Source organism: Vulpes lagopus, chromosome 21 (assembly GCF_018345385.1).
Source record: "Vulpes lagopus strain Blue_001 chromosome 21, ASM1834538v1, whole genome shotgun sequence".
NCBI classification, from domain to species: Eukaryota; Metazoa; Chordata; class Mammalia; order Carnivora; family Canidae; genus Vulpes; species Vulpes lagopus.
In genome coordinates this window covers 18,530,581-18,556,208 of record NC_054844.1, presented here as the reverse complement: position 1 = coordinate 18,556,208, position 25,628 = coordinate 18,530,581, and the positions used below count along the sequence as shown (strand labels likewise).

The 25,628-nt window shown below is 35.9% G+C and overlaps 1 long non-coding RNA gene across 1 annotated transcript in view; it reads right to left on the bottom strand.

Moving 5' to 3' along the window:
• Nucleotides 1-6,707: 6,707 nt before the first annotated feature.
• LOC121480193 overlaps nt 6,708-25,628 on the bottom strand; it is a 48,580-nt gene continuing 29,659 nt past the window's right edge. The window contains exon 3 of the long non-coding RNA XR_005984906.1: nt 6,708-6,819. This is a non-coding gene — a long non-coding RNA (uncharacterized LOC121480193). The remainder of the gene's footprint in view (nt 6,820-25,628) is intronic.

Below are 25,628 nucleotides of genomic sequence, written 5' to 3'. Positions count from 1 at the left end.
ACAGGTGTGATTATATAACCAATGTATGAGATCTTTGAAAATTGAAGAACAGAAAGAGTGTCAGAAATTCCTTTTTCCTGGTCATCTAAGAGCAAAAGGAATGAATTCCACTATAGTTCAGTAAGTTTGATATACATGTTTGCAATTTTAGATCTTAAAAAAAAAAAATTGTGATGCCAGCAAATACCCAAAAGAAAAGTCATGATAAAATAACCTCACATTTTTTAGAATATTTTATTTACTTATTTGAGAGACAGTGAGACAGAGCATAAGCAGGATAAGTGGCAGAGGGAGAAGTAGACACCTCAGTCAGTGGGGAGCCCGATGCAGGCTTGATCCTGAGACTCCAGGATCATGACCTGAGCCAAAGGCAGATGCTTAACTGACTGAGCCACCCAGTACCCCAGCTCATTACCTTTTTTTTTTTTTAAGATTTTATTTATTTATTCATGAGAGACACACACAGAGAGGCAGAGACATAGGCAGAGGGAGAAGCAGGCCCCTTGCAGGGAGCCTGATGTGGGTCTCAATACTGGGATTCTGGGGATCACGCTCTGAGCCAAAGGCAGACACTCAACCACTGAGCCACCAAGACATCCCCAGCTCATTAGCTTTTAAACAAGATTGTCAGGGGACACGAAACATCATGGATATACTGTAATTTGAATTAAAGAATGTACTTGATAGAAACTCTCTTGACATCTGTTTTGAAATGAAGAAATGTCAGTAACATACATTCCTTGTAGAAACTAAGCCAATGGGTACATGTTAGTAGACAACCTACAGGGAAGATAAATTCACGTGCTATTGACCAGTGACTTGAGGAAAGACATGGAGGCGGGCTCATCAAGCTTGTAAATAACATCATCATGGAAGGGATAGCAAATACATTGCATCTGGATTCAGTGGGATCTCCAATTAACGGAATGTTGTGATGAAGCCAAGAGATGCACTTTATCATGTGTAATATAAAATTATGCCTTTTATTTTTTAATTACATATTGCAAGATATGGCAGTTCAGGTTTGAAAACATTTGCTCTGAAAGAAGCCTGAAGAGTTCAGTTGACCACAATGTATGTTCAACTGACCATAAGGACATAACATGCTGTGAGCTTATTTGAACTGATATAGTCTGAATCCAGGTGTTGTCGAAAGTAAGAGGGATCATCTTGCTGTAATATCCAATGTCAGGCTACTTGAAGACAACAGTCCTGATGTAGCACATTGACAAACTGAGGTTTAACTCAAAGAGATGAAATAAACTAAAGGATGTCTAGAGACTCAGAGTTTGTGGGTTCATTGGTGTTTTGTCTAAGAAGACGAGAATAAACTGGCTAATCATCTACAAATATTTGAAGGTCTATCTTATAAAAAGTTTATTCTGAGTTTCCAAGACCCTAAATAATGACCACTGTGAGAACTTACAGAAAATACCCTGGATGGTCCTGTAAGAAGCCTTCCCTAATAAAGCCAGCAGTCTCTCAATGGAACCTCAGTATTACTGATGATCGAGGTCAGGTCCTATAGAAGGATTCCTTAATTTGGTGGAAGCTAGACTAGCTTTAAAAAAATGTTTTTAAATACATGTATAGTAAACACACAATGCCATATTTGTTTCAGGTATACAACATAATGATTCAACTTCTCTATATCATATGCTATGCTCACTATAACTGTAGCTACTATTGGTCACCATACAATGCTATTACGTATCATTGACTATATTCCCTATATTGTGCCTTTTATTCTTGTTACTTACTTATTCTGTAACTGAAGCTGGTATCTCCTTCCCCCTTTCATCCATTTTGTCCACACTTCACCCCTTTCCCTCTGGCAATGATCGGTTCGTACTTATAGGTCTGATTCTGCTTTATGTTTGTTTATTAATTTGTTCGTTTTTTAGATTTCACATATCTGTGAAATCATATAGTATTTGTCTTTCTGAGTCTGACTTTTTTTCTAAGATCTCTACTAGTTAATATTTCTCTAATTTTATATAGTCAACAATATCTGGACGCATCCAGCTGTGTAGTCAGCAAGTTTGTATACTCAGACTTAACTACTCTTCATTCCTATAATATCCAGATGAAACAGGATAAGTTGAGGATATAGCTGAATTATGTGAGTAATAGCAGCTATGGAAACCCAGGTAGAAAAGGGGAGGAAATAATAACAACTTCAGATTTATCATAAAAGCTATGTTGATTTTAGTCCACAAAGGGATCTCATTATTACAGTAATAGGAAAATAATCAAGAGTCAATAACTCAGCCTTGAAGGTAGCAAACAAATGTACTGTGTTAATACAGTTGTCAAAGCCAAATCTTGCTAGAGCAAAATTCTATTTGAGTTCCACACACCTGGTTTTTCCTACTCTCGGTCTTAAGATCCTAACCATAATAGACACATAGAGCCCGACTAGCTCAGATATCAATTTCATCTGTACTTCTGGAATTTATGAAGAAAGGATTAGTGAGAATGGATGAAAAAGCCTGAAGGTAGGGCATCTGGGTGGCTCAGTCAGTTATGCATCTGCTTTTGACTCAGGTCATGATCTCAGAATCCTGGGAGCTCAAGCTCCGTGTCAGGCTCCCTGCTCAGTGGGGGAGTGTGTTTCTCCCTCTGTCCCTCCTCTCCATGGCCCCCTCGCTCGCTCATGGTCTTTCTCTCTCTCTCAAATAAATAAATAAAATCTTTTTTTAAAAAAGTGTGAAATGTCTTAAACTTCAACACAAATACATATTACAATCCCCAGGAGAGCTCTGATGTAAATTTGCTAGTCAACCCCATATAAGGAACCAGGTAAAGCCTTTAGCCAGAGAGATGAAGGCGATGTTCTCTGGGTAAATTTTAGAGACTTTTCTTCTGCTGTTCTTGTCTGGTGATCTTCTTTTGTGCCCCTGTGCAATTCTTTTCTTTGTTGGTATCTACTGGAATAACATATTCTTTTTGCTACTACTTTGAGAGGAACCCCTACCTGGTTTTGTTTTTAAGATTTTATTTGAGAGAGAGGGAGAGCACAGAGGGAGAGGGAGAAGCAGAGTCCCCCCTCGCCCTAAACCATGAGTAGAGAGTCCAATGAAAGGGCTCCATTCCCAGGACGTTGAGAGCATGACCTGAGCCGAAGGCAGACGTTTGCTGACTGAGCTACCCAGGTGCCCCAACTGCTACCTGGTTTTATGCTTACTTAAAGTTAACTTTATATACAAATTTATATATAGCAACTACAAAGGATGATTTGTTTACTTCTTAAATGCTTTACAAAATCTCTTTGCTTTTTTTTTATATCATTACTCCCTATTTTGAAGTGACTTTTCTTTAATTGGCTCAATGGTACACCCCTGCTCCATAGTGACAGTGTAGCTGTCATTTGTTTTTTGCAAACAGCATTCCAGTGCTTTTTGCATTCTGTATACACTCGTTGTGCTGACCATCCCTGTCCCAAGGATAATGTACTCTGTTCCCTTCAGTGAGAAGAGAAACCTCTGAATTGGGGACTATTTTGGGGAGAGAGGAGACCACCAATAGACTGACCCTGAAACTACATGATACTCTTCGCATTACCCATTACCCATTAATTGCCCTCCTGGTGGTGTTGGCTCAGTGTTTGGTTTGGGTTTCCTGTAACTACTTCATGCCTTATGTTCTATGCACTATACTACAAGCATGAAAATAAAAGACATAAGTAGAAAGAGACTCCATAACAACTGTTTCCTAGGTAATATGATCCTACACATCCAATTTACCAATTGGCAAATAAGCATTTTGGCAAGGAAAACCCACTTCATCAAAATTTGACAGTTGCTTTGCACTGGAAATCATTTCCCCCTTAAAAACCACCAAATTTCACCTGGCCATGCTCACATCTGATCATGTAACCTTCTGTCCCTTCTCTAGGAATCCTGGAACCCCAAAAGTTCAGCCCCCTTGAGGAGTCTGGTGAAAGGAATACAAATACACAAGGTCTCACTTCTTCCACAGACATAGTCTTTATGCCTCAGTTGTTTGTAACTTAGAATCTGTTTTCTCATAGAACAAATGTAGTTAATTTACCATATTTAACCACTATGTAGCTATAGTCCAAGTTCAGTGGGGTTTGGAAGTCTGCTATGACAACCTAAGCAAGTATTCACAGTCTCTTTTCTGCGAGAAAATGCAATCGTTGTTTGAAATAATTCCTTTCCAAGTAATCTTTTAATATATAATCACTCACAAATTCCTAAGTATATGTTGTATATACATTCTTCAAAATTATACATGCACCATAGACATTACAATATGAATTTTTACTGTGAGAGGGAAGTTGAGGGTATCTTTTTTATCTGAGCATACTATTAAAGTATTTTGAATAAAACTAACTGAGGTCTATACGATCTGTGAGTAAAAATAATAGGATATCAGGTATTATGTACATGCTCACTTGTTTTCCCCACCTTGTCTTAACTGACAAAAAACACTTTCATTCTGTGCTGAGAGTGGTGGGTGCCAAAAAGCAAGATACAAAATAGATTTGGTTTATGACTGTTTGGGCTCTGAGGGCAGACACCTTCTGGCACTGGTTCACAGGTGGGACAGATGATCTATTGCTTCTCTGCCATAGTTTATCTGACCCAAACAATATTTGATTGTTTAAAAGGTGGCCATTTACCCACTTTGAATGCGAAAGCTGGCAGACTTAGATTCGGGTCACCAAAGTTGTTTGGGGTTTTCCTTTTTCTGAGAGTTACAGAAAGCAGCCTAAAGAGCATGACTTTGCACAAAGTGCCTTTGTTTTCAGATTTATAGATTTTCTGTATCCAATACGAAATAAGCTTTGTAGGTAGCCACAAATATTGCAAATTATGTTTATATTATGGTTTTGTCCAGTTTTTCAAAACAACATGCTCTAAACATACTCTGTTGGCATAATGAGAGTTAAGAGAAGAGAATCTAAGGAATGTGGTTTTCCTCAAAACTAACTGAGAAGTGAAGTCAAAGCACACAGTGTTGAAAAACCTTTTGTAAACTAATAACAGCTGCTTAATAATTGGCTTTTGTTGGGATAGAGGAGGGAGTGCCTGCCTGCACAGGCTCACCACACTGGCAAGTCCACCTCGTGTTAAGTCAAAGGAAATTCAACAATGTTATCTAAAACATACAAAGGGCATAAACTGATATAATGTTAAATCGACTGTGTAAATATTCTTAAGAAGATATTATTAAAAAACCAAATGTTTTCTTTTGTCTAAACCATGAAATATGGAATTGTGTAGCTTTGCCATTTCCTTTCAGACTGTTTAAGACTCAAACTACTTTTATTTCCTGTTTTTTTTTTTTATTCTTCGAATATTAACTGTAGAAATAGAAGCATAAATCTAAAAGAAGAATTAAAATAGGCTCTGGTCTTACTCAATGTGTATTACATTTTAGCCAAAATCAGGTATATGTGATGAAAAATAACAGGAGGTTTTCATCTCAGGAAGAACATGCTGTTTCTTTTGACTCTGAATTACATAACATGATAATGGACTCCTTTTTCCAACCTTTTCTAGCAGTTTCTCACCATGTTCATTAGCATATATTAGCTACGGATTATTCAATGTTTTTCTTGTGTATAAAATTATGGAAGATACCAAGGATTTAATATTAAACTTAGATGCTTAAATATCTATTGACAGAATGGAATTTCATGAACTACTTGATATAAAGTACAGTCCTATATATTATTAAACGTACTAAAAATCCAAACAAAAAAATGTAAGCTGTATTGGTGATGGTTATAATTATAGTATTAGAAAGATTCATTAAGGAGTAAGAAGGACTATCATAGTTTTAAAAAGCAGCAACAACTCGGGGGAGGTGGGTGTTGTCTCTCTAAACAGATAAGCATAATTAAACTGTGTTTGTGGGAACATGGCCAGCTCAATGATATTTGCTTCCATCTCTACATCACTACAAAAGTTTACCTACACTGTGTGCCAAGCAGCAAGAACCTAGAAATACTGGTCTTACCAATCATGGAGTGTTAATGTGACACAAGATCCAAATCTTAACTGCCTACCTTACCCATATAATATGGCTCTTCAGAGTCTTGAAATTTTAGATATCACAACTTACATTAAAATAACCTCTAGAATCAAATGGAGTAATACAAAGGATCAATTAGAGACATAGACACTAAATTTAGTATTAACTCTATATAAATTGAGGGAAGAAATCAGTTTCCTTTGTAGTTCATCTGATAAAAGAAAAAATTGGATCAAGTCATTCTACGGTCTTCTTTGGTTTAAACATTCCGCAAAAAAATAAAAAAATAAAAAAATAAAATAAAATAAAATAAACATTCCGCAAATTTCACAAGGCAGTGCTTCCCAAACTCTTCATCAGTCAAGAACACCCCCCCCACACACCCACATATGCACACCTTATTTTTTTAACACTGCTACAAAATAGATGCTTTATGTAATAATTATCTCTCCATTTTATCAATCAAAGGTACATGTGTGCACAATTAATACCACACTAACTTAATAGAAATTTGATACTTAAGTTAGGCCATATAGCCTTATCTTGGGTAAGCATATGTAGTTCCTTAGCTTTGGGGGAAATATTAAAGGTATAAACTACTTAGGGATCTAGGTTCACATGATTGAAAATCATCAAACTGGGAGAAATACACTATCCAAATCTGCCGAGAAAATTTAGCTACCCGCTATCTTCCCAATTCAGTTACCTAGAAGGAAATCATTATCCTCTACTAATTTGTCACACAAACATACCTTAATCTTCGTTATCCTTTTGATAATTTTTTGTTATCGTGTTTTGTTGTCATCTGAGAACCTAGAATAGGAAATAATACATCTGATCAATAAAAAATCTGAAAACCAATCCCAATAGGTTGCAGATAGATGAGTAGGATGCCTACTGCCACATAAAAAGACTTTTTTTTTTTTTTAAAGATTGATTGATTGATTGACTGATTGATTTATTCATGAGAGACAGAGAGACAGGCAGAGGAAGAAGCAGGCTCCACCTGCGGAGCCCGATGTGGGACTCGATCCGAAGTCTCCAGGATCATGCCCCGGCCTGAAGGCGGCGCTAAACCGCAGAGCCACCCGGGCTGCCCTAAAAAGACATTTTTAGAGACTTTCAAGGTAACACACTTTCCATTAGTATCTGATCTTAAAACTTAATTAACTAATCTCCCAGTCAGAAATACTGGTGTATAAGCGACGTGCCTGAGATAGGCCTTATGTGGATTGGGCTAAGCTGTATAAGAAGCTAAGTAGCTACGGAATATTAAATCAGGAAAACAAGGCACAAACACAGAAGCAGTGTGGCATAGGGAAAACAGTGTGGCAAAGGGATAACAGAATTAAGATAAATCAGCTAGAGACCTTAAACAACTAAATCATGTTAGCTCATCTGAGTTGAAATTTTTTCAACTGACAAATGAAAGTGGTCTAATTGCACAAGACCAGGAAAAGTATCAAGTATTATGGGCATTGAGAACCAGCCATGGAGGTCAGTGGTGGATTTGCCTCTGAAATTAACATTGAGTGGAGCCTAAAGGCATGTATATTGTTTGCACTCAGTGGGTGGAAGCCAAACAGAGCAGAGACAGATATAAAAATATCAAGGCACATTCAAATGAAAAATAATCAAGTACAGAGAGTAGAATAAGATTATATCTGAAAAGGTAGGTTATGTGGGTGAAACAAAGATGGATAATATGTGTTCCTTATCTTCAGGGAGATTTATAGTCAAGTAGAGAAGGCAGGATATGTGTGCAAATAAGCATGTACCATATTTTAGCTGAGTCACTCTGCCTTTTGAGATCCAGTTGGTTAAGTGTCCAACTCTTGGTTTCAGGTCAGGTCATGACCTAAGGGCTGTGAGCTAGAGCTCTTCATCAGTAGGAGCTGAGCTCAAAGTGTGCTGGAGATTCTTTCCTCCTCCCTCCCCCTCTGATCCTCTCCCCACTTGTGTTCTCTCTCTAAAATAAATAAATAAAATCTTTTTAAATAAAGGATTTTTTTAAATTTATTTATGATAGTCACAGAGAGAGAGAGAGAGAGAGAGAGAGAGGCAGAGACACAGGCAGAGGGAGAAGCAGGCTCCATGCACCGGGAGCCCGATGTGGGATTCGATCCTGGGTCTCCAGGATCGCGCCCTGGGCCAAAGGCAGGCGCCAAACCGCTGCGCCACCCAGGGATCCCTCTTTTTAAAATAAAATAAAATAACTGGGGATGAGATTTAGTGAGCTTCTCTTGATGCTTCTCTTGATTGACATTTTGCCTAGTTACTTCTAATTCTAGCTTTGGCCAAGTTCTCAATATCCTGTCTTGACTTTGACACTATTCTCTTTTCTGTGTATTGACCCAAACATGGAACATCCTTCCTTTTCTTTAAGCTCACACAATTTGTAGACGATGGATAGTTTCTGTTTGTACTTCCAAATCACTCTATTTCATCTACTTTGCCCCATAACCTGGGAGGTTGCAATGTATATTTTGCTTAATGGTCTCTCATGCCCACTGACTTGCGGTTTTGGTTTGGCCGATGGAAGATACCAACAAGATCAGCCCTTGGAGGTAAAATGAACTAAACCAGTTTATTTCTCCCGCTCTCTTCCTGGTGGTCCTCTACATGTTGACTCCATTGATAGAACCCACCACTCCTATCAAGTGACTGGCCAACTAGAGCTACTCTCTCTGGGTTGCTTCTCCTGTTTGTTTCCTCTCTACAGTTTTAGTCCTATGCAGCTGCATATCACTTCTTGGTTTTCCTAAACCCTGTTCACGCCTCTGAATATAATATCTTTTTTCAAACTCCTTATTTACCAAATTTGAGTAGCCACCTCTTTCCTTCCAGGACTCTGTTACAATGAAGAATAGCTATTTCCTAGATATTTAAGGTGTAACAGTGAGAATTGCACTATAGCACACAGAATAACTTGAATATCACGTAGCCTACTCTTTTTTTTAAAAGATTTTATTTATTTATTCATGAGAGACACAGGGAGAGAGGCAGAGAGAGAAGCAGGCTCCCCTTAGGGAGCCTGATGTGGGACTCGATCCCAGGACCCCAGGATCATGACCTGAGCCAAAGGCAGACGCTCAACCACTGAGCCACCCAGGTGCCCCTCACTTAGCCTAGTCTTAAAAGTCTTTTTCCTTTTGTACTTTTTAAAACTCAAGGTATAATTGACACATGGTTTTACGAGTTTCAGATGTATAAGATGATTCAACATTTGTATAAATTTTGAAATGATCACTACAAATACATCTAGTTAACACCAATCACCTATATATAGTTACAAAAATTTTTTTTCTTGTGATAAGTTTCAAAATCCATACTCTTAGCAACTTTCAAATATGCAAATACTATTATTACTATATCACCAGATTGTACATTATGTCCCCATGACTTATTTTATAATTAGAAGTTTGTATTTTTTCACGCCCTTCACCCCTAGCCCCTCCCCACCCACCTCTGGCAACCATCAAGCTGTCTTCTATATCTATGAGCTTGGTTTTTGTTTTCATTTTTTAGATTCCACATTTAAGTGGTATCATGCAGTATTTTTCTTATTTCTGACTTACTTCACTTGGTATAATGCCCTCAAAGTCCATTCATGCTGTCACAGATGGCAAGATTTCACTCTTCTTTATGACTGAATAATATTCCATTGTGTGTACATATGTACATACACACACTTTTTAAAATTTATCTGTGATGAACATTTTGGTTGTTTCCATGTCTTGGTTATTGTAAATAATGCTGCAATGACCATAGGGATGCAGATACCTTTTCAAGTTAGTGTTTTTGTTTCCTTCAAATAATTACCCAAAAGTGGAATTATTGGATTACATTACTATTACTTTTAATTTTCTGAGGAAACTCCATACTGCTGCATACTGTGGCTGCACCAGTTCTTTCCTACCAACAGTGAGCAAGGTTTTCTTTCTCTCCACATCTTCACCAATTCTTGTTATTTCTCTTTTTAATAACAGCTATTTAGGTGTGAGGTGATATCTCATTGTGGTTTTGATTTGCATTTCCTTAATGATTAGTGGTGTTGAGCACTTTTTCATGTACCTATTGGCCATCTGTGTATCTTCTTAGGAAAGCATCCATTCAGATCCTATACCCATTTTTAAATTACATTGGCTTTGTTTTGTTTGGTGTGGAGTAATAGGAGTTCTTCATATATTTTAGATATTAACTCTTTATCAGATATAATGATTTGCAAATATTTCCTCCTGTTCAGTATGTGGTCTTTTCATTTTGTTGATGAAAATTCCTTTGAGGTACAAAATTTTTTTTTACTTAGAGTAGCCCCGCTTATTAATTTTTACTTTTGTTCCCAAATCCACAAAAAATTATCACTAAGACCAAAGTCAAGGAGCTTAACAGCTATATTTATCTCTAGTTTTATGATTTTAGGTCTTACATTGACGTCTTTAATCCATTTTGAGTATGGTATAAGATAGTGGCTCAGTTTCATTCTTCTGCATGTAGCGGTCCAGTTTTCCCAACACCATTTATTTGAAGAGCCTGTCCTTTCCCCACTGTATATTCTTGGCTCTTTTGTCCTTAACTGACCACATATGCATGGGTTTTATTCTTTTTGATGCAACTATAAATGGGATTATTTTCTTAATTCTCTTTTTGATAGCTGCAATTGATTTTTGTACATTGATTTTGTTTTAAAGTTTTTCAATCACTATCTTCTATCTTCCTTCAAATCTAACCTCATTTCTTCTACTAGGGCTCCAGATATTCATCATATTGCTAACCCCTTTTCTCTTCTATAACTTCCCTTCCCCACCTTCACTTCTGAGCACATTTGCTCTAAATTCCTACAAATCCCAATGCATGCTTAAAAATTCTAATTTAGTTACCTCTTGGCCTCATCCCTGACATGCTTTGAGGCCCTTGTTAAAAAAAGAAAAAAGAGAGAGGCAAACCATAAGACAGACTCTTAACTATAGAAAACTAACAGGACTGTTGAAGGGGAGTTGGGTGGGGGCCGAGCTAAATGGATGTGTATCAAGGAGGACACTGGTTGTGATGAGCACTGGGTGTTGTATGTAAATGATGAATCACTAAATTCTAATCCTGATACTAGTATTACACCGTACATTAACTAACTGGAATTTAAAGATTTTGTTAATTTACTTTAGAGAGAGAGAAAGAGAGGGCAGGGGGTAAGGGCAGAGGGAGAGAATCCCAAGTAGACTCTACACTGAGTGTGGAGTATGATACGGGGCTCGATCTCACAACCCTAAAACTATGACCTAAGTTGAAACAAAGAATCAGACATTTAACTGCACTACCCGGATGCCTCTTAACTGGAATTTAAATAAAAACCCGAAACAAACAAATAAGCAAATGAAATCTGAACACATACAAAGACAAAAAAAAAAAATCACTTTTCAAGATGTTTTGCTAAACAAAGCCAGTTCTTATTACTATAATTCTTATAACTCTAGCCCATTTAAAACTTTCCTGATTCCCATGAGACTAATACAAACATGAGAGTTTTATCTCTATCATTAGAGAGGTTGAGAGGGAGATGAAAGAAGAAAGAGTTGGCAATATCCAAGTGCTTCTTTAAGAAGGTGGCATTGGACAAATGTAATCTCTGAGAGAGAAATATGATATGGTCAAGCAGAATTAGGGAGAAGAAAATTCAAAGCAGAGGTAAAAGAAAAGGCAAGTATGTGATATGGAAAAGCATGACTCATCTGAGCAGTTCTGTTTAGTTTATAAATGATGAAAGTAGTGTTTGAAAAGAATAATTTGACAGTAGTATTCTGAATGAATTCAAGGGAAGAAAAACTTGAGTCAGGAAGACCAGGGTATTGCAAAGTTTACGTAAGAGGTGATTACAAATCAATCTAGGATGGTAGAATTATAATAGAAATAACAGCACTAACATAGAAACCTAGGAGACTAAAAAAGACATTAATCTCTACGTTCTGAACTAGAAAATGGACATTATATATTAAGATTGAAAGAAAGTTGAAGAACAATTTTTTTAAATTATGCATGACAATATAATAACACATACAGCACTATATTCCTAGCAATGCATTGACACACTAATACTCAGAGATTAAAGCGACTTGTGCAAGGTTATCCAGCTAACTAGTGATAGAACTTGGAATCAAAACCCTAGCAATCTAAAGTGTGTGGTGCTCTCAGCTATTATTGAATTAACTTATTTATTCCATGTCCAGCTATTACTCCCATTTGACAGAAGTAGGTTTCATTAATGCTCCCATTTTGCTAAACAGGAAGGAAACAAACAGAGTTCAAGTTTTGCCCAGCTCCTCAACAGAGGAGCAGGAATTTGATCCAAAAGCTAAGTCCAGAGCCTGTATTGTTAACATTTACATTATGCTGCCTTTCTGAGACACCTATCAAAAAGGCTTAGTAATTCATTGATTTGGAAAATGAGACAAAACAGATGTAAACAGAAACTGAGTTTTGAAGCTAAGAGTGATTTTTTCTTAAAGATTTTATTTATTTATTTATGAGAGACACACAGAGAGAGGCAGAGACATAGGCAGAGGGAGAAGCAGGCTCCTCGCACTCGCAGGGAGCCCAATGTGGGACTCAATCCTCGGACCTGAGATCACTCCCTGAGCCAAAGGCAGATGCTCAACTGCTGAGCCACCCAGGCATCTCAAAAAGGTGATTTTTAAGGCCTCTCCAGATTCAGAAATTTTAACATAAATTTAGAGTCATATAGATTGTCATATTATCACAGATTAGCTGTCAATTAGTAGGGTTATTTGGGCAAACGTCAGGATCCTCATTTGCAAAATGCACAATAACCTTTCCTTTTCAATATAGTAATGAAGTTTAGAGGAGAGAACATAAATGGTATTTAGCCTTGCACATACTAGTTGAAACCAACAACAGTATTTGCTCATATGTACACTTGGCATCATACCTGACACAGAGGAGGCAACATAAATATTTGCTCAATGTGTATATTAATAGACAAAATAATTAAGCAATGGACTGATTTATTAATGGAAAGAGTTCTTAACTATCCATCCGATTCCAATGATCCATCTTCCTTTTCTCTGACTCATCTCTAGTCTATGATTTCAAATTTGACTAAATTTTCTTTTCTTTTTTTTTCAAATATTTATTTATTTATTGTAGACAGAGAGAGACAGAGGGAAAGGGGAGAGGCAGAGGGAGAGAATCCTCAAGCAGACACCCCCTGAGCATGGAACCTGACCCATGCTTGATCTGAGGACCCTGAGATCATGACCTGACCTGAAATCAAGAGTCAGATGCCTGACTAAGCCACCCAGGTGCTCCTGATTAAATGTTCTATCTCGCTTATATTTATCAGTATATTTAAAAAAGAGGTGGTAGCAGTTTAGAAAAAGTAAGATTAGGACAAGTCTAATACATATAGAATTGTATGACTTTTATCATAGAATTATCCTTTTAAGGCTGTGGCTTGAGCAAAAATATTGCAGTTTTTGAAACCTCACTCAATCCTGCCACTTCAGATCTATAACATTCATTGTGCCAGACTCTATATAGATCTCTACATAAATCTTTTTTGTGTGTGATTAAAGAAAAAATAATTTAAGAAAGGAAAAGAAAAAAATTTTGAATTACCAAATCCCTGAATTCTATTCATTTTTGTTCACTAACAATTTAAACTGGGTTTTCAGTCATCAGATATATTAAGTATCTGCAAATAAATCTAGAGTCTTGAATTTGGGTAGCATTAAGAAAATTCAATGTAAATTGAATAAAAAGTTTAGAAACTTTCCTTCAATTGATCAAAAAACAAGAGTAAAGTACTTTGATCACCAAGCAAAAGTCGAAAACAGTACCATTTTACCACAGCAATTATTAAAATTCTCTTCTTATAAAACTTCTTTGATTGTACAATCTGGGGAAAGTTTTCTAGAGATGTAAATGATGCTTTTTTTTTTTTTAATAGTGTACTCAGGGTCATACTTTGGCAAATTGTAAAATGCCTTCAACATTTCCTATATTCTTCCCTCTACCCTCCCCCTTTCTCAACAACATATAAAGCTTTCATTCCAGTCTACTGAATAGAGGTAGAGCCATGAATTTTTGAGGTGTATCTATGGCAATATCACCCTGGGAGGGAAAAAATTGTGCCTATAAACTGTACTTGCACATGCCATAAAAAAATAATGCCACCATCCATAAAAAGGAACTCACATTTGTATATGTTATAACTTATTTTCTACATAAAGGAGGAATAGTCTAATCCTTCATGGAAAGAATACCACAAAGGAAGAAAGGAAAGTTTTGGCATTTTGCTCTTTCCATGAAGGAGCAAGTCATTTTTTCTTCTCATTTTTTAGAGAATAATAATCCCCTAATAAGTGCCTCTTTCTCTGTCATGAAAAGTCTTACTAAGTTGTTAAGATTGACCTCATTTCCCTTATTTTAATAATCTGAAATGTCTCTATTCCAGCACAGTTTAAGGGGGATCCATTCAGAGCATGCTTTGCTACAAATAGCAGTTTAGAGAGTATCCTTGCCCTGTCTCAAACTTTGTTGCACTGAAACATGTTAAGTAAACCAGCCAATAAGCACTTTTGGGGTAAAAATTACAACAAACAATTCTATAATACCTCAAGTGATCTCTAACATAGAAAGCACGGGGGTGGGGAGGAATGGAAATGGAAAAGGCGGGCATTTCACACAGAAATTTATCCCCACTTCTTCACATTCAAGTCCTGCTACTTCTGTTGCCACTCCTGGGTATGTTCTTGGATGCTGAAAAGAAGCTTTCTAGTTTATGGCCTTACTGATATTCCTCTAGGGAAGGAAAAATGGTCCACATGCGGTGCATTAACCTAAAAGGGAAACATCTGTTTGGAGCTTGGAGCAATTTATTGGCTGAGTTCTGAATACAGTGATTGCAGCTGAGAGTCTCTGTATGATTCTGCAGGTCTCATCTGAGCACAAAGCAAGGAAAATTGGCCATTATGGGAGCACTGGCCTGGGACTTAACTGGATTAGAATATAGATTTTATTCGTTATTTAGATAAAGGTGGTTTCCTTAATAGTACAGGACATTTGAGAATAAAAACAGCACTTACTTGTAAGAAGGATATGGTTTAAATGATGAATTTTATGTTATATATTTTATTAGCAACCCACCCACACAAAAACCAAGATGCGCATCATTCCTCGTATTTCAGATTCTAAACAGGCATCAGAACTCAAAGTCTGATTATTACCAGAGTAAATCCAACATGCAGGATGCTTTTGCTGTGAAATTTTTTATCCTCTGAAGTTTAACAGGCAGAGAGGCCTTGCTGTATAGACTAATGTCATCTCAAAAGTTTTGGTCTTTGAAAAGGGCTAGTGTCTCACTTCATTAAATCTGCATTCAGTCTATGTTTAAACACATGAAGTTCTCAAACTAGGTGGAGCATGTATAAGAAACTAAAATGGAAAAGGAGAGGTGTTGAGTAGCAAAGCTACTAGAACAGAAATTGATTTAAAAGGAAAGATTGTACCTGTTTTGCAAGCACTGGATTGGACCTTCCAAGTAGGCACTGAATAATTGAGTACCCAAGACAAATCTGACAGCTAAACTAGGTGTCCTAACCACCATCAGCTTGCCACTACCATGTGACTGACCAATGTCAGGTGTCATACACATCAGCACACTTGAAAACAATGGCATGGAGCTCTGGGTATAACTGGTCCTAAAACTGAAAGATAATTTCTTTAATTCAAATTGCTGCATAAAGTATAATTTATAAAAGGAAAACAGATATTCCATTCAATGGACTCACATTTGAGGCACAGCTAATACTAATATACCAAGAAAATACATAAAACCTAAACTAAGCATTGTCAACAATAGAAATTCCACTTAAGGAGTGGCTCAGTAGATTAAGCATCCAACTCTTGATTTTAAGCTCTCAAAACCATTGTGGTTGTTTTAATTTCTACATTTCAAGTTGTGTTTTGAGCTATCTCTTGTGGAAAGATCATGGTAACTGGAATTGGGGAACAGAGTTCTATTTTACGGCTTTTTGCTCTATTAGCCTTGTGACTTTGTCAAATATTACTTCTCCCTCTGTCAAAGGAGAGTGGTGATAACACTTTATCCAGTAGCTATGAGATTTAAATGAAAAACGATATATGGAAAAAGTGCTGTGTAAATTGATCAGTGTTGCACAAACACTAATTACAATAACCAGAAATATGACCTCTGGACAAGTAGCTATTGGCAAGGAGGGATTTGTTGTACCAGCTAATTTATCATTTGTCAATAATAACTTATTTAAAACACTGATGGTCTCATGTTAAATCAAAACTTCATGTAGTTATTTTTTTCGAAGACATTATTGGGCAAATGGAAGTTCTATATTCATGTTATAAGCAGGACTGCCGGTAGTTTCTTAAACAGTTTAAAGACTAAACAGATAAGATTTTGTCTTTCCTCTAATAATTTCAAATTATGTTTTACAGAGGTCAATATAATCACAAATCCTTAATTAAGTTCAAGGGTTTTTTTTGTGTCTTGTTTTTATTTATTTAATTTTTTTTTTAGAAAGAGAGAGGAGCATGAAACAAAGGGAGCAGGAGAGAGAATCTTAAGCAGGTTCCACACCCAGCATGGAGCCCAACATGGGGCTCCATCTACAACCCTGAGATCATGATCTAAGCTGAAACCAAGAGTCGGCTGCTTAGCCAACTGAGCCACCCAGATGTCCCCCATAAGAGACTCTTAACAATAGAGAACAAAATGAAGGTTGATGGAAGGAGGTCGGTGGGAGATGTGCTAAATGAGTAAGGGTATTAAGAACGTCACTTATGATGAGTGCTCAGTGTTGTATGTAAGGGATAATTCACTAAATTCTACTTCTGAAACCAATATTACACACTATGTTAACTAGAATTTAAATAAAATTGGGGGAAAAATAATAATAAAAATATCATCTTGTGCTGGCACATTGTAATCTCCCATAGGGCACTATGGTATTATCACATATTAATTTGCTAGGGATACCATTACAAAATACTGCAGACTAGGTGGTTAAAAAAACAGAAACCTGTTTTCTCATAGGTCTGGAGGCTAGCCCAGACTTTTCTGGGCTCAGAGCAGCAGCCTGGTTGGTTTCATCTGCAGCCACTCCTCCTCCTCTTGGCTTATAGATGACCACCTTCTCCCTTTACCTCCACGCCATTTTCCCTCTGCATGTGTTTATGTCCAAATATCATCCTTTTATAAGAATATCAGTCCTATTAGAAAAGGGCCCACCCTAATGACCTCATTTTAACTTATCTCATTTTAAGTGATCCCTTTAAAGACCCTATTTCCAAATATAATTACATTTTGAGTTACTATAAATAAAACATAAATTTTCAACACGTAAATTTTGAGGGAATATAATTCAGCCCAAAACATATCATTCATAAACACATACCATTCACTTTGTATTACTGATTTCTGCCCTCAATTGAATATCTATTTTGATATGCATAAAACTCATAAAACTGAAAAGTTAAATGAAATTCCAAAAGTAAAAGGACAATAAAAATATTTCATTGCATATTCATAATCATGTTGGTCCACATGGTAAAAGTTACATTTTCTCAGATTATCCTTCAGCAGGTACTGTGCAATATATTTTAGAAAGGATGATAACTTAAATTATAACTTATAATTATAACTTAATTATAATTTGCTGCCTCTTCTACTGCCTGGAAAATTAATTTGCATGAAATATTTCATTAATTGATAATAAAGGTGTTAGTATAATAAGTTTTTAAATGACAATGAAAAGTTAGTACATAAAGTATATACTCAATAAGGAATAATAGGAATTTGTGATTGGATTAAGAAAACCATCAAATATATCACCAATGAAATAAATAGTTTTAAATACAGTGGCTACTTCTGCTTGTTCTTACGATTCACTAAAAAAAAAAAAAAAATAGCTTCTAAAACATTCTCCATTTCTACTGCAACCTTAATTGCCTACTAGTCCCTATTTTACATACCATATTGAAAATTAAAAATTCATATTCTTTCCTTAACAAAAGTTTCTGGAAATGTTATGTTCAATGATATAGATTCAAGCTAAAAATTAAATATCATATAAGTCAATTTTCTGGCAAGACTAACAATAAAAAAATAAGCAAGTATGTCATTAAAAATTTTAGTAATGTCATAATACTCAAGTTGGAAGTGATCAAAAATTTTCTATATAATTCTCTGATTACAAGTATACATAACAGATACATGTATATTATTTAGCACACTATTATATATTATCATTATTTATACATACTTATACACATATATAAAATTAATTATATGTGTGTACATATTTATACATACATATTTACACGTGTGTGTGTGTGTGTGTGTGTGTATATATATATAGATATAGAGAGAGAGAGTTTCAGTGTTTTGTTCTGAAACCTGGTTATACCTGCCATTGTGTTGACTTTTGACTACAGTCAAACATGGATTGATGTCTTTGGAATCAGATTAACAATTCTGTTTTTCTTTTATTCAAAGTTCAGAATGCATCATACTCTAAGACCCAGTGTGACTGCTTCTCCCCAAATTTCTAACTTTATACTACTTATGTATGTAACTCAGGCAACATGGAATTATGGTAATAAAACATTTTCTATTTGAAATGCATTGCATAATTCTTACCTATTGTAGACAGACGTCATCTAAAGAACAATTGCCTCTTTTGATGTTTATTTACAGTCCTCCCAGCCTTCCCATGACAAAATGGTTGTTAACATCAATTAGTTTATTTAGCCATAAATTTTTTTAACTATAAGGTAACACCATCACAATGAAAGAATGACATTACATAAAAGGGTAAAAAAGAAAAAAAAAAGCAGAAGCATGACAGGATCAACTACTTTTATAGGGCTTGAGCTGATACATTATCAAAAAAAATTGTCAGTGGGTTTATGACACCTGTTAATTTTTAGCCAGTAAGATAAATTTGTTTTCACTCTTCTGCATGACTTTGTGCTTGCTTTTTTTGCTTGCCTGATTTCTTTCTTTTCTTTCCTTATCTCTCCCAGTTTTTAAAATCAGAATATATTCTTTTCCCCTTATCCCTACCAACTTTTTTAAATCTAATTTTTTTATTATTGTAACTCCAAATATTTTTCATTCCAGCAATTATCATAAAGGTACTTCTAATGTATTTAATTAAATACATCTAGAAAAACTAAATTGACCTCTTAATACATCTAGTAGCAAATTCTAATGTCCTATAATTACAGAGAGGAAAAAGATTGCTCAACTATAGGGTGCGGTCCACTGTAGGGTGGCTCTACAGTGATGAGTGATCTAAATAGAACTCTTGGAGAAGCAGAGGCAGAGATAAAAGAACAACCTTAACTACCAACCTACTCAATGACCTTGAATAAATCAACAACTTATCCTTTTTTCTTTCACCTTGACAATTATTGCTTTTTCTGCCTGTTGGTTTGGACTATTGGACTAGAGTAATGCCTTGATAATTTATCTTTGTTCTCTGAAACTATCTATATATGATTTAAACTTCTGCTTTATTTTATATTCTATTTGATGTTTTACTACACACATTACAGTTTCAAACAAGACTGCAAGAGTTGAGGGTGTTGATTAAGCTGCTCAAATAGATAAACTGAGCCCAACCACTTTAAGAAGCACCATGTGCACATAAATAATGATTATGTTCACTATAGCTGATCTTTTTCCTGGTCTTTACGGAAAGTCAGCCAGGACTTCAGGTGTTGGCCCCACCCCTTACAGAAGTGGGAGTTACTCTGCATTTAGAAAACATAACACTGCCTTTCATTAAGATCCCTCTATAATTTTTTAAAGATTTTATTTATTTATTCATGAGAGACACTGAGAGAGAGAGAGAGAGAGAGAGAGAGAGAGAGAGGCAGAGAAATAGGCAGAGGGAGAAGCACAGGGAGCCTGATGTGGGACTTGATCCCATTGATCTCAGGATCCCAGGGATCATGACCTGAGCCAAAAGCAAATTCTCAACCACTGAGCCACCCAGGTGGCCCTTCATAGAATACAGTTTTAATGAAACACACAGAATCCCTCTCCATTTAATTGTACCATATTTGTTTCTGTCTTCAGTGTTTTCCCACTTTATAATATGGTTGAATCAGGTATATTTTTACCTCCCAGAAGCATTCTATACATTTACTCATCTTTCAATAATCTTTGTAATGAGAAAACTTTGCTTTTTTTCTTCAAATTTCCCTGTTTTCCTTTTTTATGATGGCAAAAAAATTATGACTTAAAATATAATTTATAAAATTTGACTGGTGTCCTGAAGTCCATAAAATCCCATTACCATAAGGCTGACCAGAAAATAATTGGAAAATGAGCCCAACAAAATGAGGCTGTTTTGCAGAGATAAAGTTAGCACATACTATACCCCAAACCACAGGAACCAACTATTTGACTATTTCAGTTGAGTAATCCAAGGCTTGCTTCTTGCTTTGGTAATTTTTTTAAAGATTTTATTTATTTATCTGAGAGAGAGAAAGCGAGAGAGAGAGAGAGAGAGAGGGAGAGAGAGAGAGGCAGAGACATACACAGAGGGAGAAGCAGGCTCCCTGAGGGGAGCCAGATACGGCCTCGATTCCAGGACCCCGGGATCATTGCCTGGGCCATAGGCAGACATTCAACCACTGGGCCACACAGGTGCCCTTTGCTTTGTTAAATTTGTGTGTAGATGTCAGACAGCTGCTCTCTTACCCGAAAGTGCATTTAGTGATAGATTGAGGGCTGCCATATGCACAGTGTGTAATTCCTTTTGCAGAGGACAAGTAAGATCTACAGAGTATTATCAAAAGATCACCCAGTGTGAGGTCTTTATAATATATAGTTTTGATAAAAAACAGTACATAATAAAAGGACCACCTTACACTATTTATCTGATAGCTTGTAGTTTTCAATTAGGATTTCAAGAAGTAGCAAGATCTGTTCTATTTCCAGGCTATAGTCTTCTTCCATTGTCTAAGAATTTGTTGTAAAAATAGGCCTCTCATTTTATTGTTCCTATAATCAAATTTTTAACCTTAGGAAATTTCCTACAAGGATAGCAATATAAGTTCCATATGGGGATGGAATGATCTGTGTTAAATTACTGACCAATTGCTTCATTAATTATTAAAGAAAAGTTATACTGAATTGCACACAGTATAATGTAAGGTAGAAGAGAATTGTTTGTTCTGAATGTTCAGTTACTAGAAAATGAAATAGATATTCTTTACTCTAGTTTTCCTACTCAGCAAAGTTATGAAGCTTTATCATGAACTTTATAAAATTGCCACATGGGGCTCCTAGATGGCTCAGTCATTTCAGCATCCAACTCTTGATTTCGGCTCAGGTCATGATCTTGAGGTCCTGGGATTAAGCCCCACATTGGGCTCCTTGCTCAGTTCAGAGTCTGCTTGGGATTCTCTCTCTCCCTCTCCCTCTGCTTCTTTCCCCCACTCTCTCTCAAATAAATAAATAAATCTTAAAAAAAAAAAAAAGGATTGCCACATAAGACCTATTCTAGTGATTTAAGATAAATGGCACCTGCACCCTATTCTTCAGTCCCTTATCCAGGGGAAATTATAACCAAGTATTTAAAGTGGCTAAAGATTGTTGTTAATGGTCTTTAATTTTCACATTATGAAGATCCAGAAATGACTAGAAAAGTTTTAAATGAGTCTTCAACTAGAAAATGTAATCTGTGTCATTAATAATCAAACAAAGAGGAGAGTGGTTCTTACCCCCAATGAACCTCTTGCAATTAATCTGGAAAGACGTGTGTGTGTTTCATTGGAAGGACAGTGGCTCACAAAAGACATAACCCTATCAAATCACCTGAAATCCTTCTAGCAACAAGGGAAGAGTCTTAAGGATCTTTCGGTTAAAACTAATAAAAATCTACTCAAATCAGCTCAAGCAAAAGTGAAATCTAGAAGAGACATTCAAAGGTAGTCAGAGTAGCCAAAAGCAGAAATATACTTACATTTTGATAAAAAATGCAAAGGTCTTAAGGCAGTTTACTATCCTTCATGCAACTTCTCTACTTCTCTTTTAGACAATCTTCTATAATGCAGTTATTTTTGTTTTTCCATTACAACAGCTTTCAAGAGTTTACTTTCCTGTCCCTAACTATTTCACTTAGATGTAGAATGTCTATTACTGTCTAATTCAGTCTCTGGGGCTCTGAGTTTAATTGACCAAGAGAATGAATCTGGTTTTCTCAGCTTTGTCACATTTCACCTTGGCCCAATCAAGTGTGGCCAGGGATGGGGAGTGGGTGGATCACCCTATATGCAAAGGCCAAAAGGGCTGGATGAGGATGGGATAACTGAAGAAACTGTTTCCTTTTCTGTCCAACCAACCAAATAATCTTTTATAGGCAATCAGTATCAGTAATAAAACTTATTCAATTTAGAGAAAATTAATTTCCACACATCATATAAATGCTCTCTATACTATACTGAAGATGCTAAGTAGTAATCATAACAGTACTGAAAGTATTATGTGAAAGTATCCTTCTTAATACAATGAAGACAATATGTAACTATTGTAACATTATAACATTTTTAATTAGCTGAATATTAAAAGAACATATGTGAACGTTGGGCAAGGATTTAGTAATTATATTTTGAAATTCAATATCTCACAATGGAAAGAAAAATTCCATTCCTCATATGTTGGAAAAATTCTTTTATAAACTACTATTAGTGTTTTTTATTAGATTTCAATTTGTAGTTGTATGCAAATCACAAACTCAGATATATATTTTCTAAAACTCTTTGTAAAGACATCATAAAAAATATCAGTTTACTAGCTTAAAACAAATCAGAATGCTGCAGTATTATATGCGATAATAATGCTGCTGGGCTGGGCACTTTCCACATATATTCTCATATACCCATAACCATTCCGACATTTAGGTGCATTTTTTAACCATTTTACAAATGAGGAACCTGAGGTTCAGGAATGTTCTATTTTGTCCAAGTTATCTAAGATAAGTGCAGTGGTAGCAGGATTCTCTAATAATAATCAGACAATTTTTCTACTGACCCAAAAGTATCTTTGCAAAAATTAGATGCTGACACTCTCTCAAGACAATGTACTAACATCTGCTAGAAAATTGCCATTATAAATATAGAAATCCATAATGACCACAAATGTGAATGGTGTCCCCCTAGAATTATGCAATGACTATGTATGTCAGCCTGTTAATAAAAATAGTAAGGATGTTATTAGTGAATCCTTCTCTCTACATGGTGTACCATTCATTAACGCCCAGCCCTCCTGACTGCTCTCATTCACCCCTACCCCATTACATAGGTAAATGATTAAACTCTGAAAGTGTTTCAGCACATTTGTTTCATTGATATATCCCAGTGATAAAAGACTTTAAAAGGAGTGTTAAACCACAGTTCCAATAAATCTCTACGTATAATTCAATCGGTAAAACATGTGGTCTAAGAAATGCACAGTTTATGACCCAATGTCCCTCTGTGACCTCCATCATTTAAAGAAAATCTTAGTTATACAGTTAACAAAGGAAATCTCTTAACAAACATCAACAGGGCCTCCATTTTGCTGTCTCATTATGATGAAGTGAAATGTGACATCAAAAAAAAAAAAAAGTGTGACATCATTTCAGATGACCTGTTTAGAAGACTTCAGTACATACATTAGCTGTGCTTACCTTCATTTACTGATTTCTTCCACGTCCTGCAGGGAAAACCTTCTCCCAGAATGATGGTTTTGCTGGCTAATCTTCCATTGGACCAGCAATGCTCAAGAAGAATAGAGGATAGAAAGGATAACAGAATCTCCAGGGAAGCAAGTGCATTTTGGAAAAGTGTTTTCATTATAATATTGTAGTTGAGAGGAGGAAAGTCTTGTATTTAAATTAAAAACTACAGAAAGTAAAAAAAAAAAAAACCTCTGTACAGAAAGTAAAATCTTATGAAACCCCCAATTATGGAGATAGGGGTTGAGGGAGAAAAGAGGAGGAAGGAAAACATGGTGTAAATGTAAAAACTTGAGTAACACTTGACCAGACTCCTCCCCCTGATATCTGAGGAACCATTTCACCAAATGACATCAGTTTGGTGGCATCTTTTTCACTCAGGACAAGGGGAGAGATGTGGAACCAGCTCGGTTTCTTGACCTTGGCTTTAAACTGACAGGATTCTCAAGTTTTAGCTTTGGTGCAGTACCAAATTTGTGCAAGGGAATAGCATGAGGCTTACCACAGTACCTTGAAATACATCTTTTGTAGATTTTTTTCCCAATAGCCATATTCATATATTTCTAAAAGCCACATAGCTACCAACTTGAGATATTATTCCTGTGGGAGTGAGGAACATAGGAACCCAGCTGATGCTAAAATAATTCTACTTACATTCACATTGCCACTACTCCTATTTCTGAGGTAGCTTGCAATCCTTAGAAAGAGTCTCTTGGAAAGGTTTTATATATACATGTATGTATATGCACATCTTCCTATAAGATTTACTTATGTACAGTAGCTGCATGGACTTGAGATTAGAATTAAAGTATAATTGTTAAACAGATGAAGGAGGTGAAGAATTGTAGAGGTAGAACATCTCATTCTCATACAGAAGGCCATGATCCACAGTATTAACTCAACCTGAGGGTGTCAGGACAGACTCAGGGAAAGAACCTTGAAATAGGCTTCCAGAGTCTCTAGGAATGGAACCTGTAATGAGGTGGACCATAGCAATGGTTTGCTAAAGTCAAAATCTTTTCCTGCTGGCAATTGCCATTTGACAGATTCCACCGGATTCATGAGGCATAAAATCAAGATACTTGGAGTTTTGAAAAATAAAATCAGAGGCAAATCCACTTGGGGAAAACCCCATGAATGTTCCTAACTAGATCATGACCATTTTTTTCTATAGACTGCTAGCATCTCATTAGTACTTCTTAATGGCAAGAATAATTCAGGGAATAAGTAGCAAATTTATACAAAGAAACAATTACTGTGCAGATTGATACCTTTTACTATTTCAAGGATCCAGAAAAATATCCCATTATATATGCTCCTTTCTTCATCACTCTTAAAAATATTGAACAGGGTGATTAAAGATGGTTTATGTTGAAGTAGCAAAAAGACTCCAAACAATTCTAAAAATAAAAACAGCAGCTTCTCAGAGAACATCCTTTATGATAGAAGTCTCTTTCAGAATTTCAAAGACACTAGAAATATTTAAGAGAGCAACTAAGTGGATAATTATTTCATTACAAATATCTTTTATTTAATAGGTGAATTATTTGTTAAAATTTCCTATGCTGTGTTCTTCAGTTCATTTGCCAAATCTCAGATTAAGGCTTGAATATTTCTATTTGGCTATAAATAGAAAGATTACATTTTATAATAAAATTATATTTCCTTGAACAATAGCTTTACATTTCTCCCCAATATTCTGGTATTCCTAGCAAATCTTATATAACGATTTCCTTTCTATTGCTTTCTGGCTAGTTTTCCATACATGGAATCTCACTAATTTTATCTCCAGAGACGCCCGTTGGCAACCCTTCAAAATTGTACTGGCAGCCTGTCTTGGTA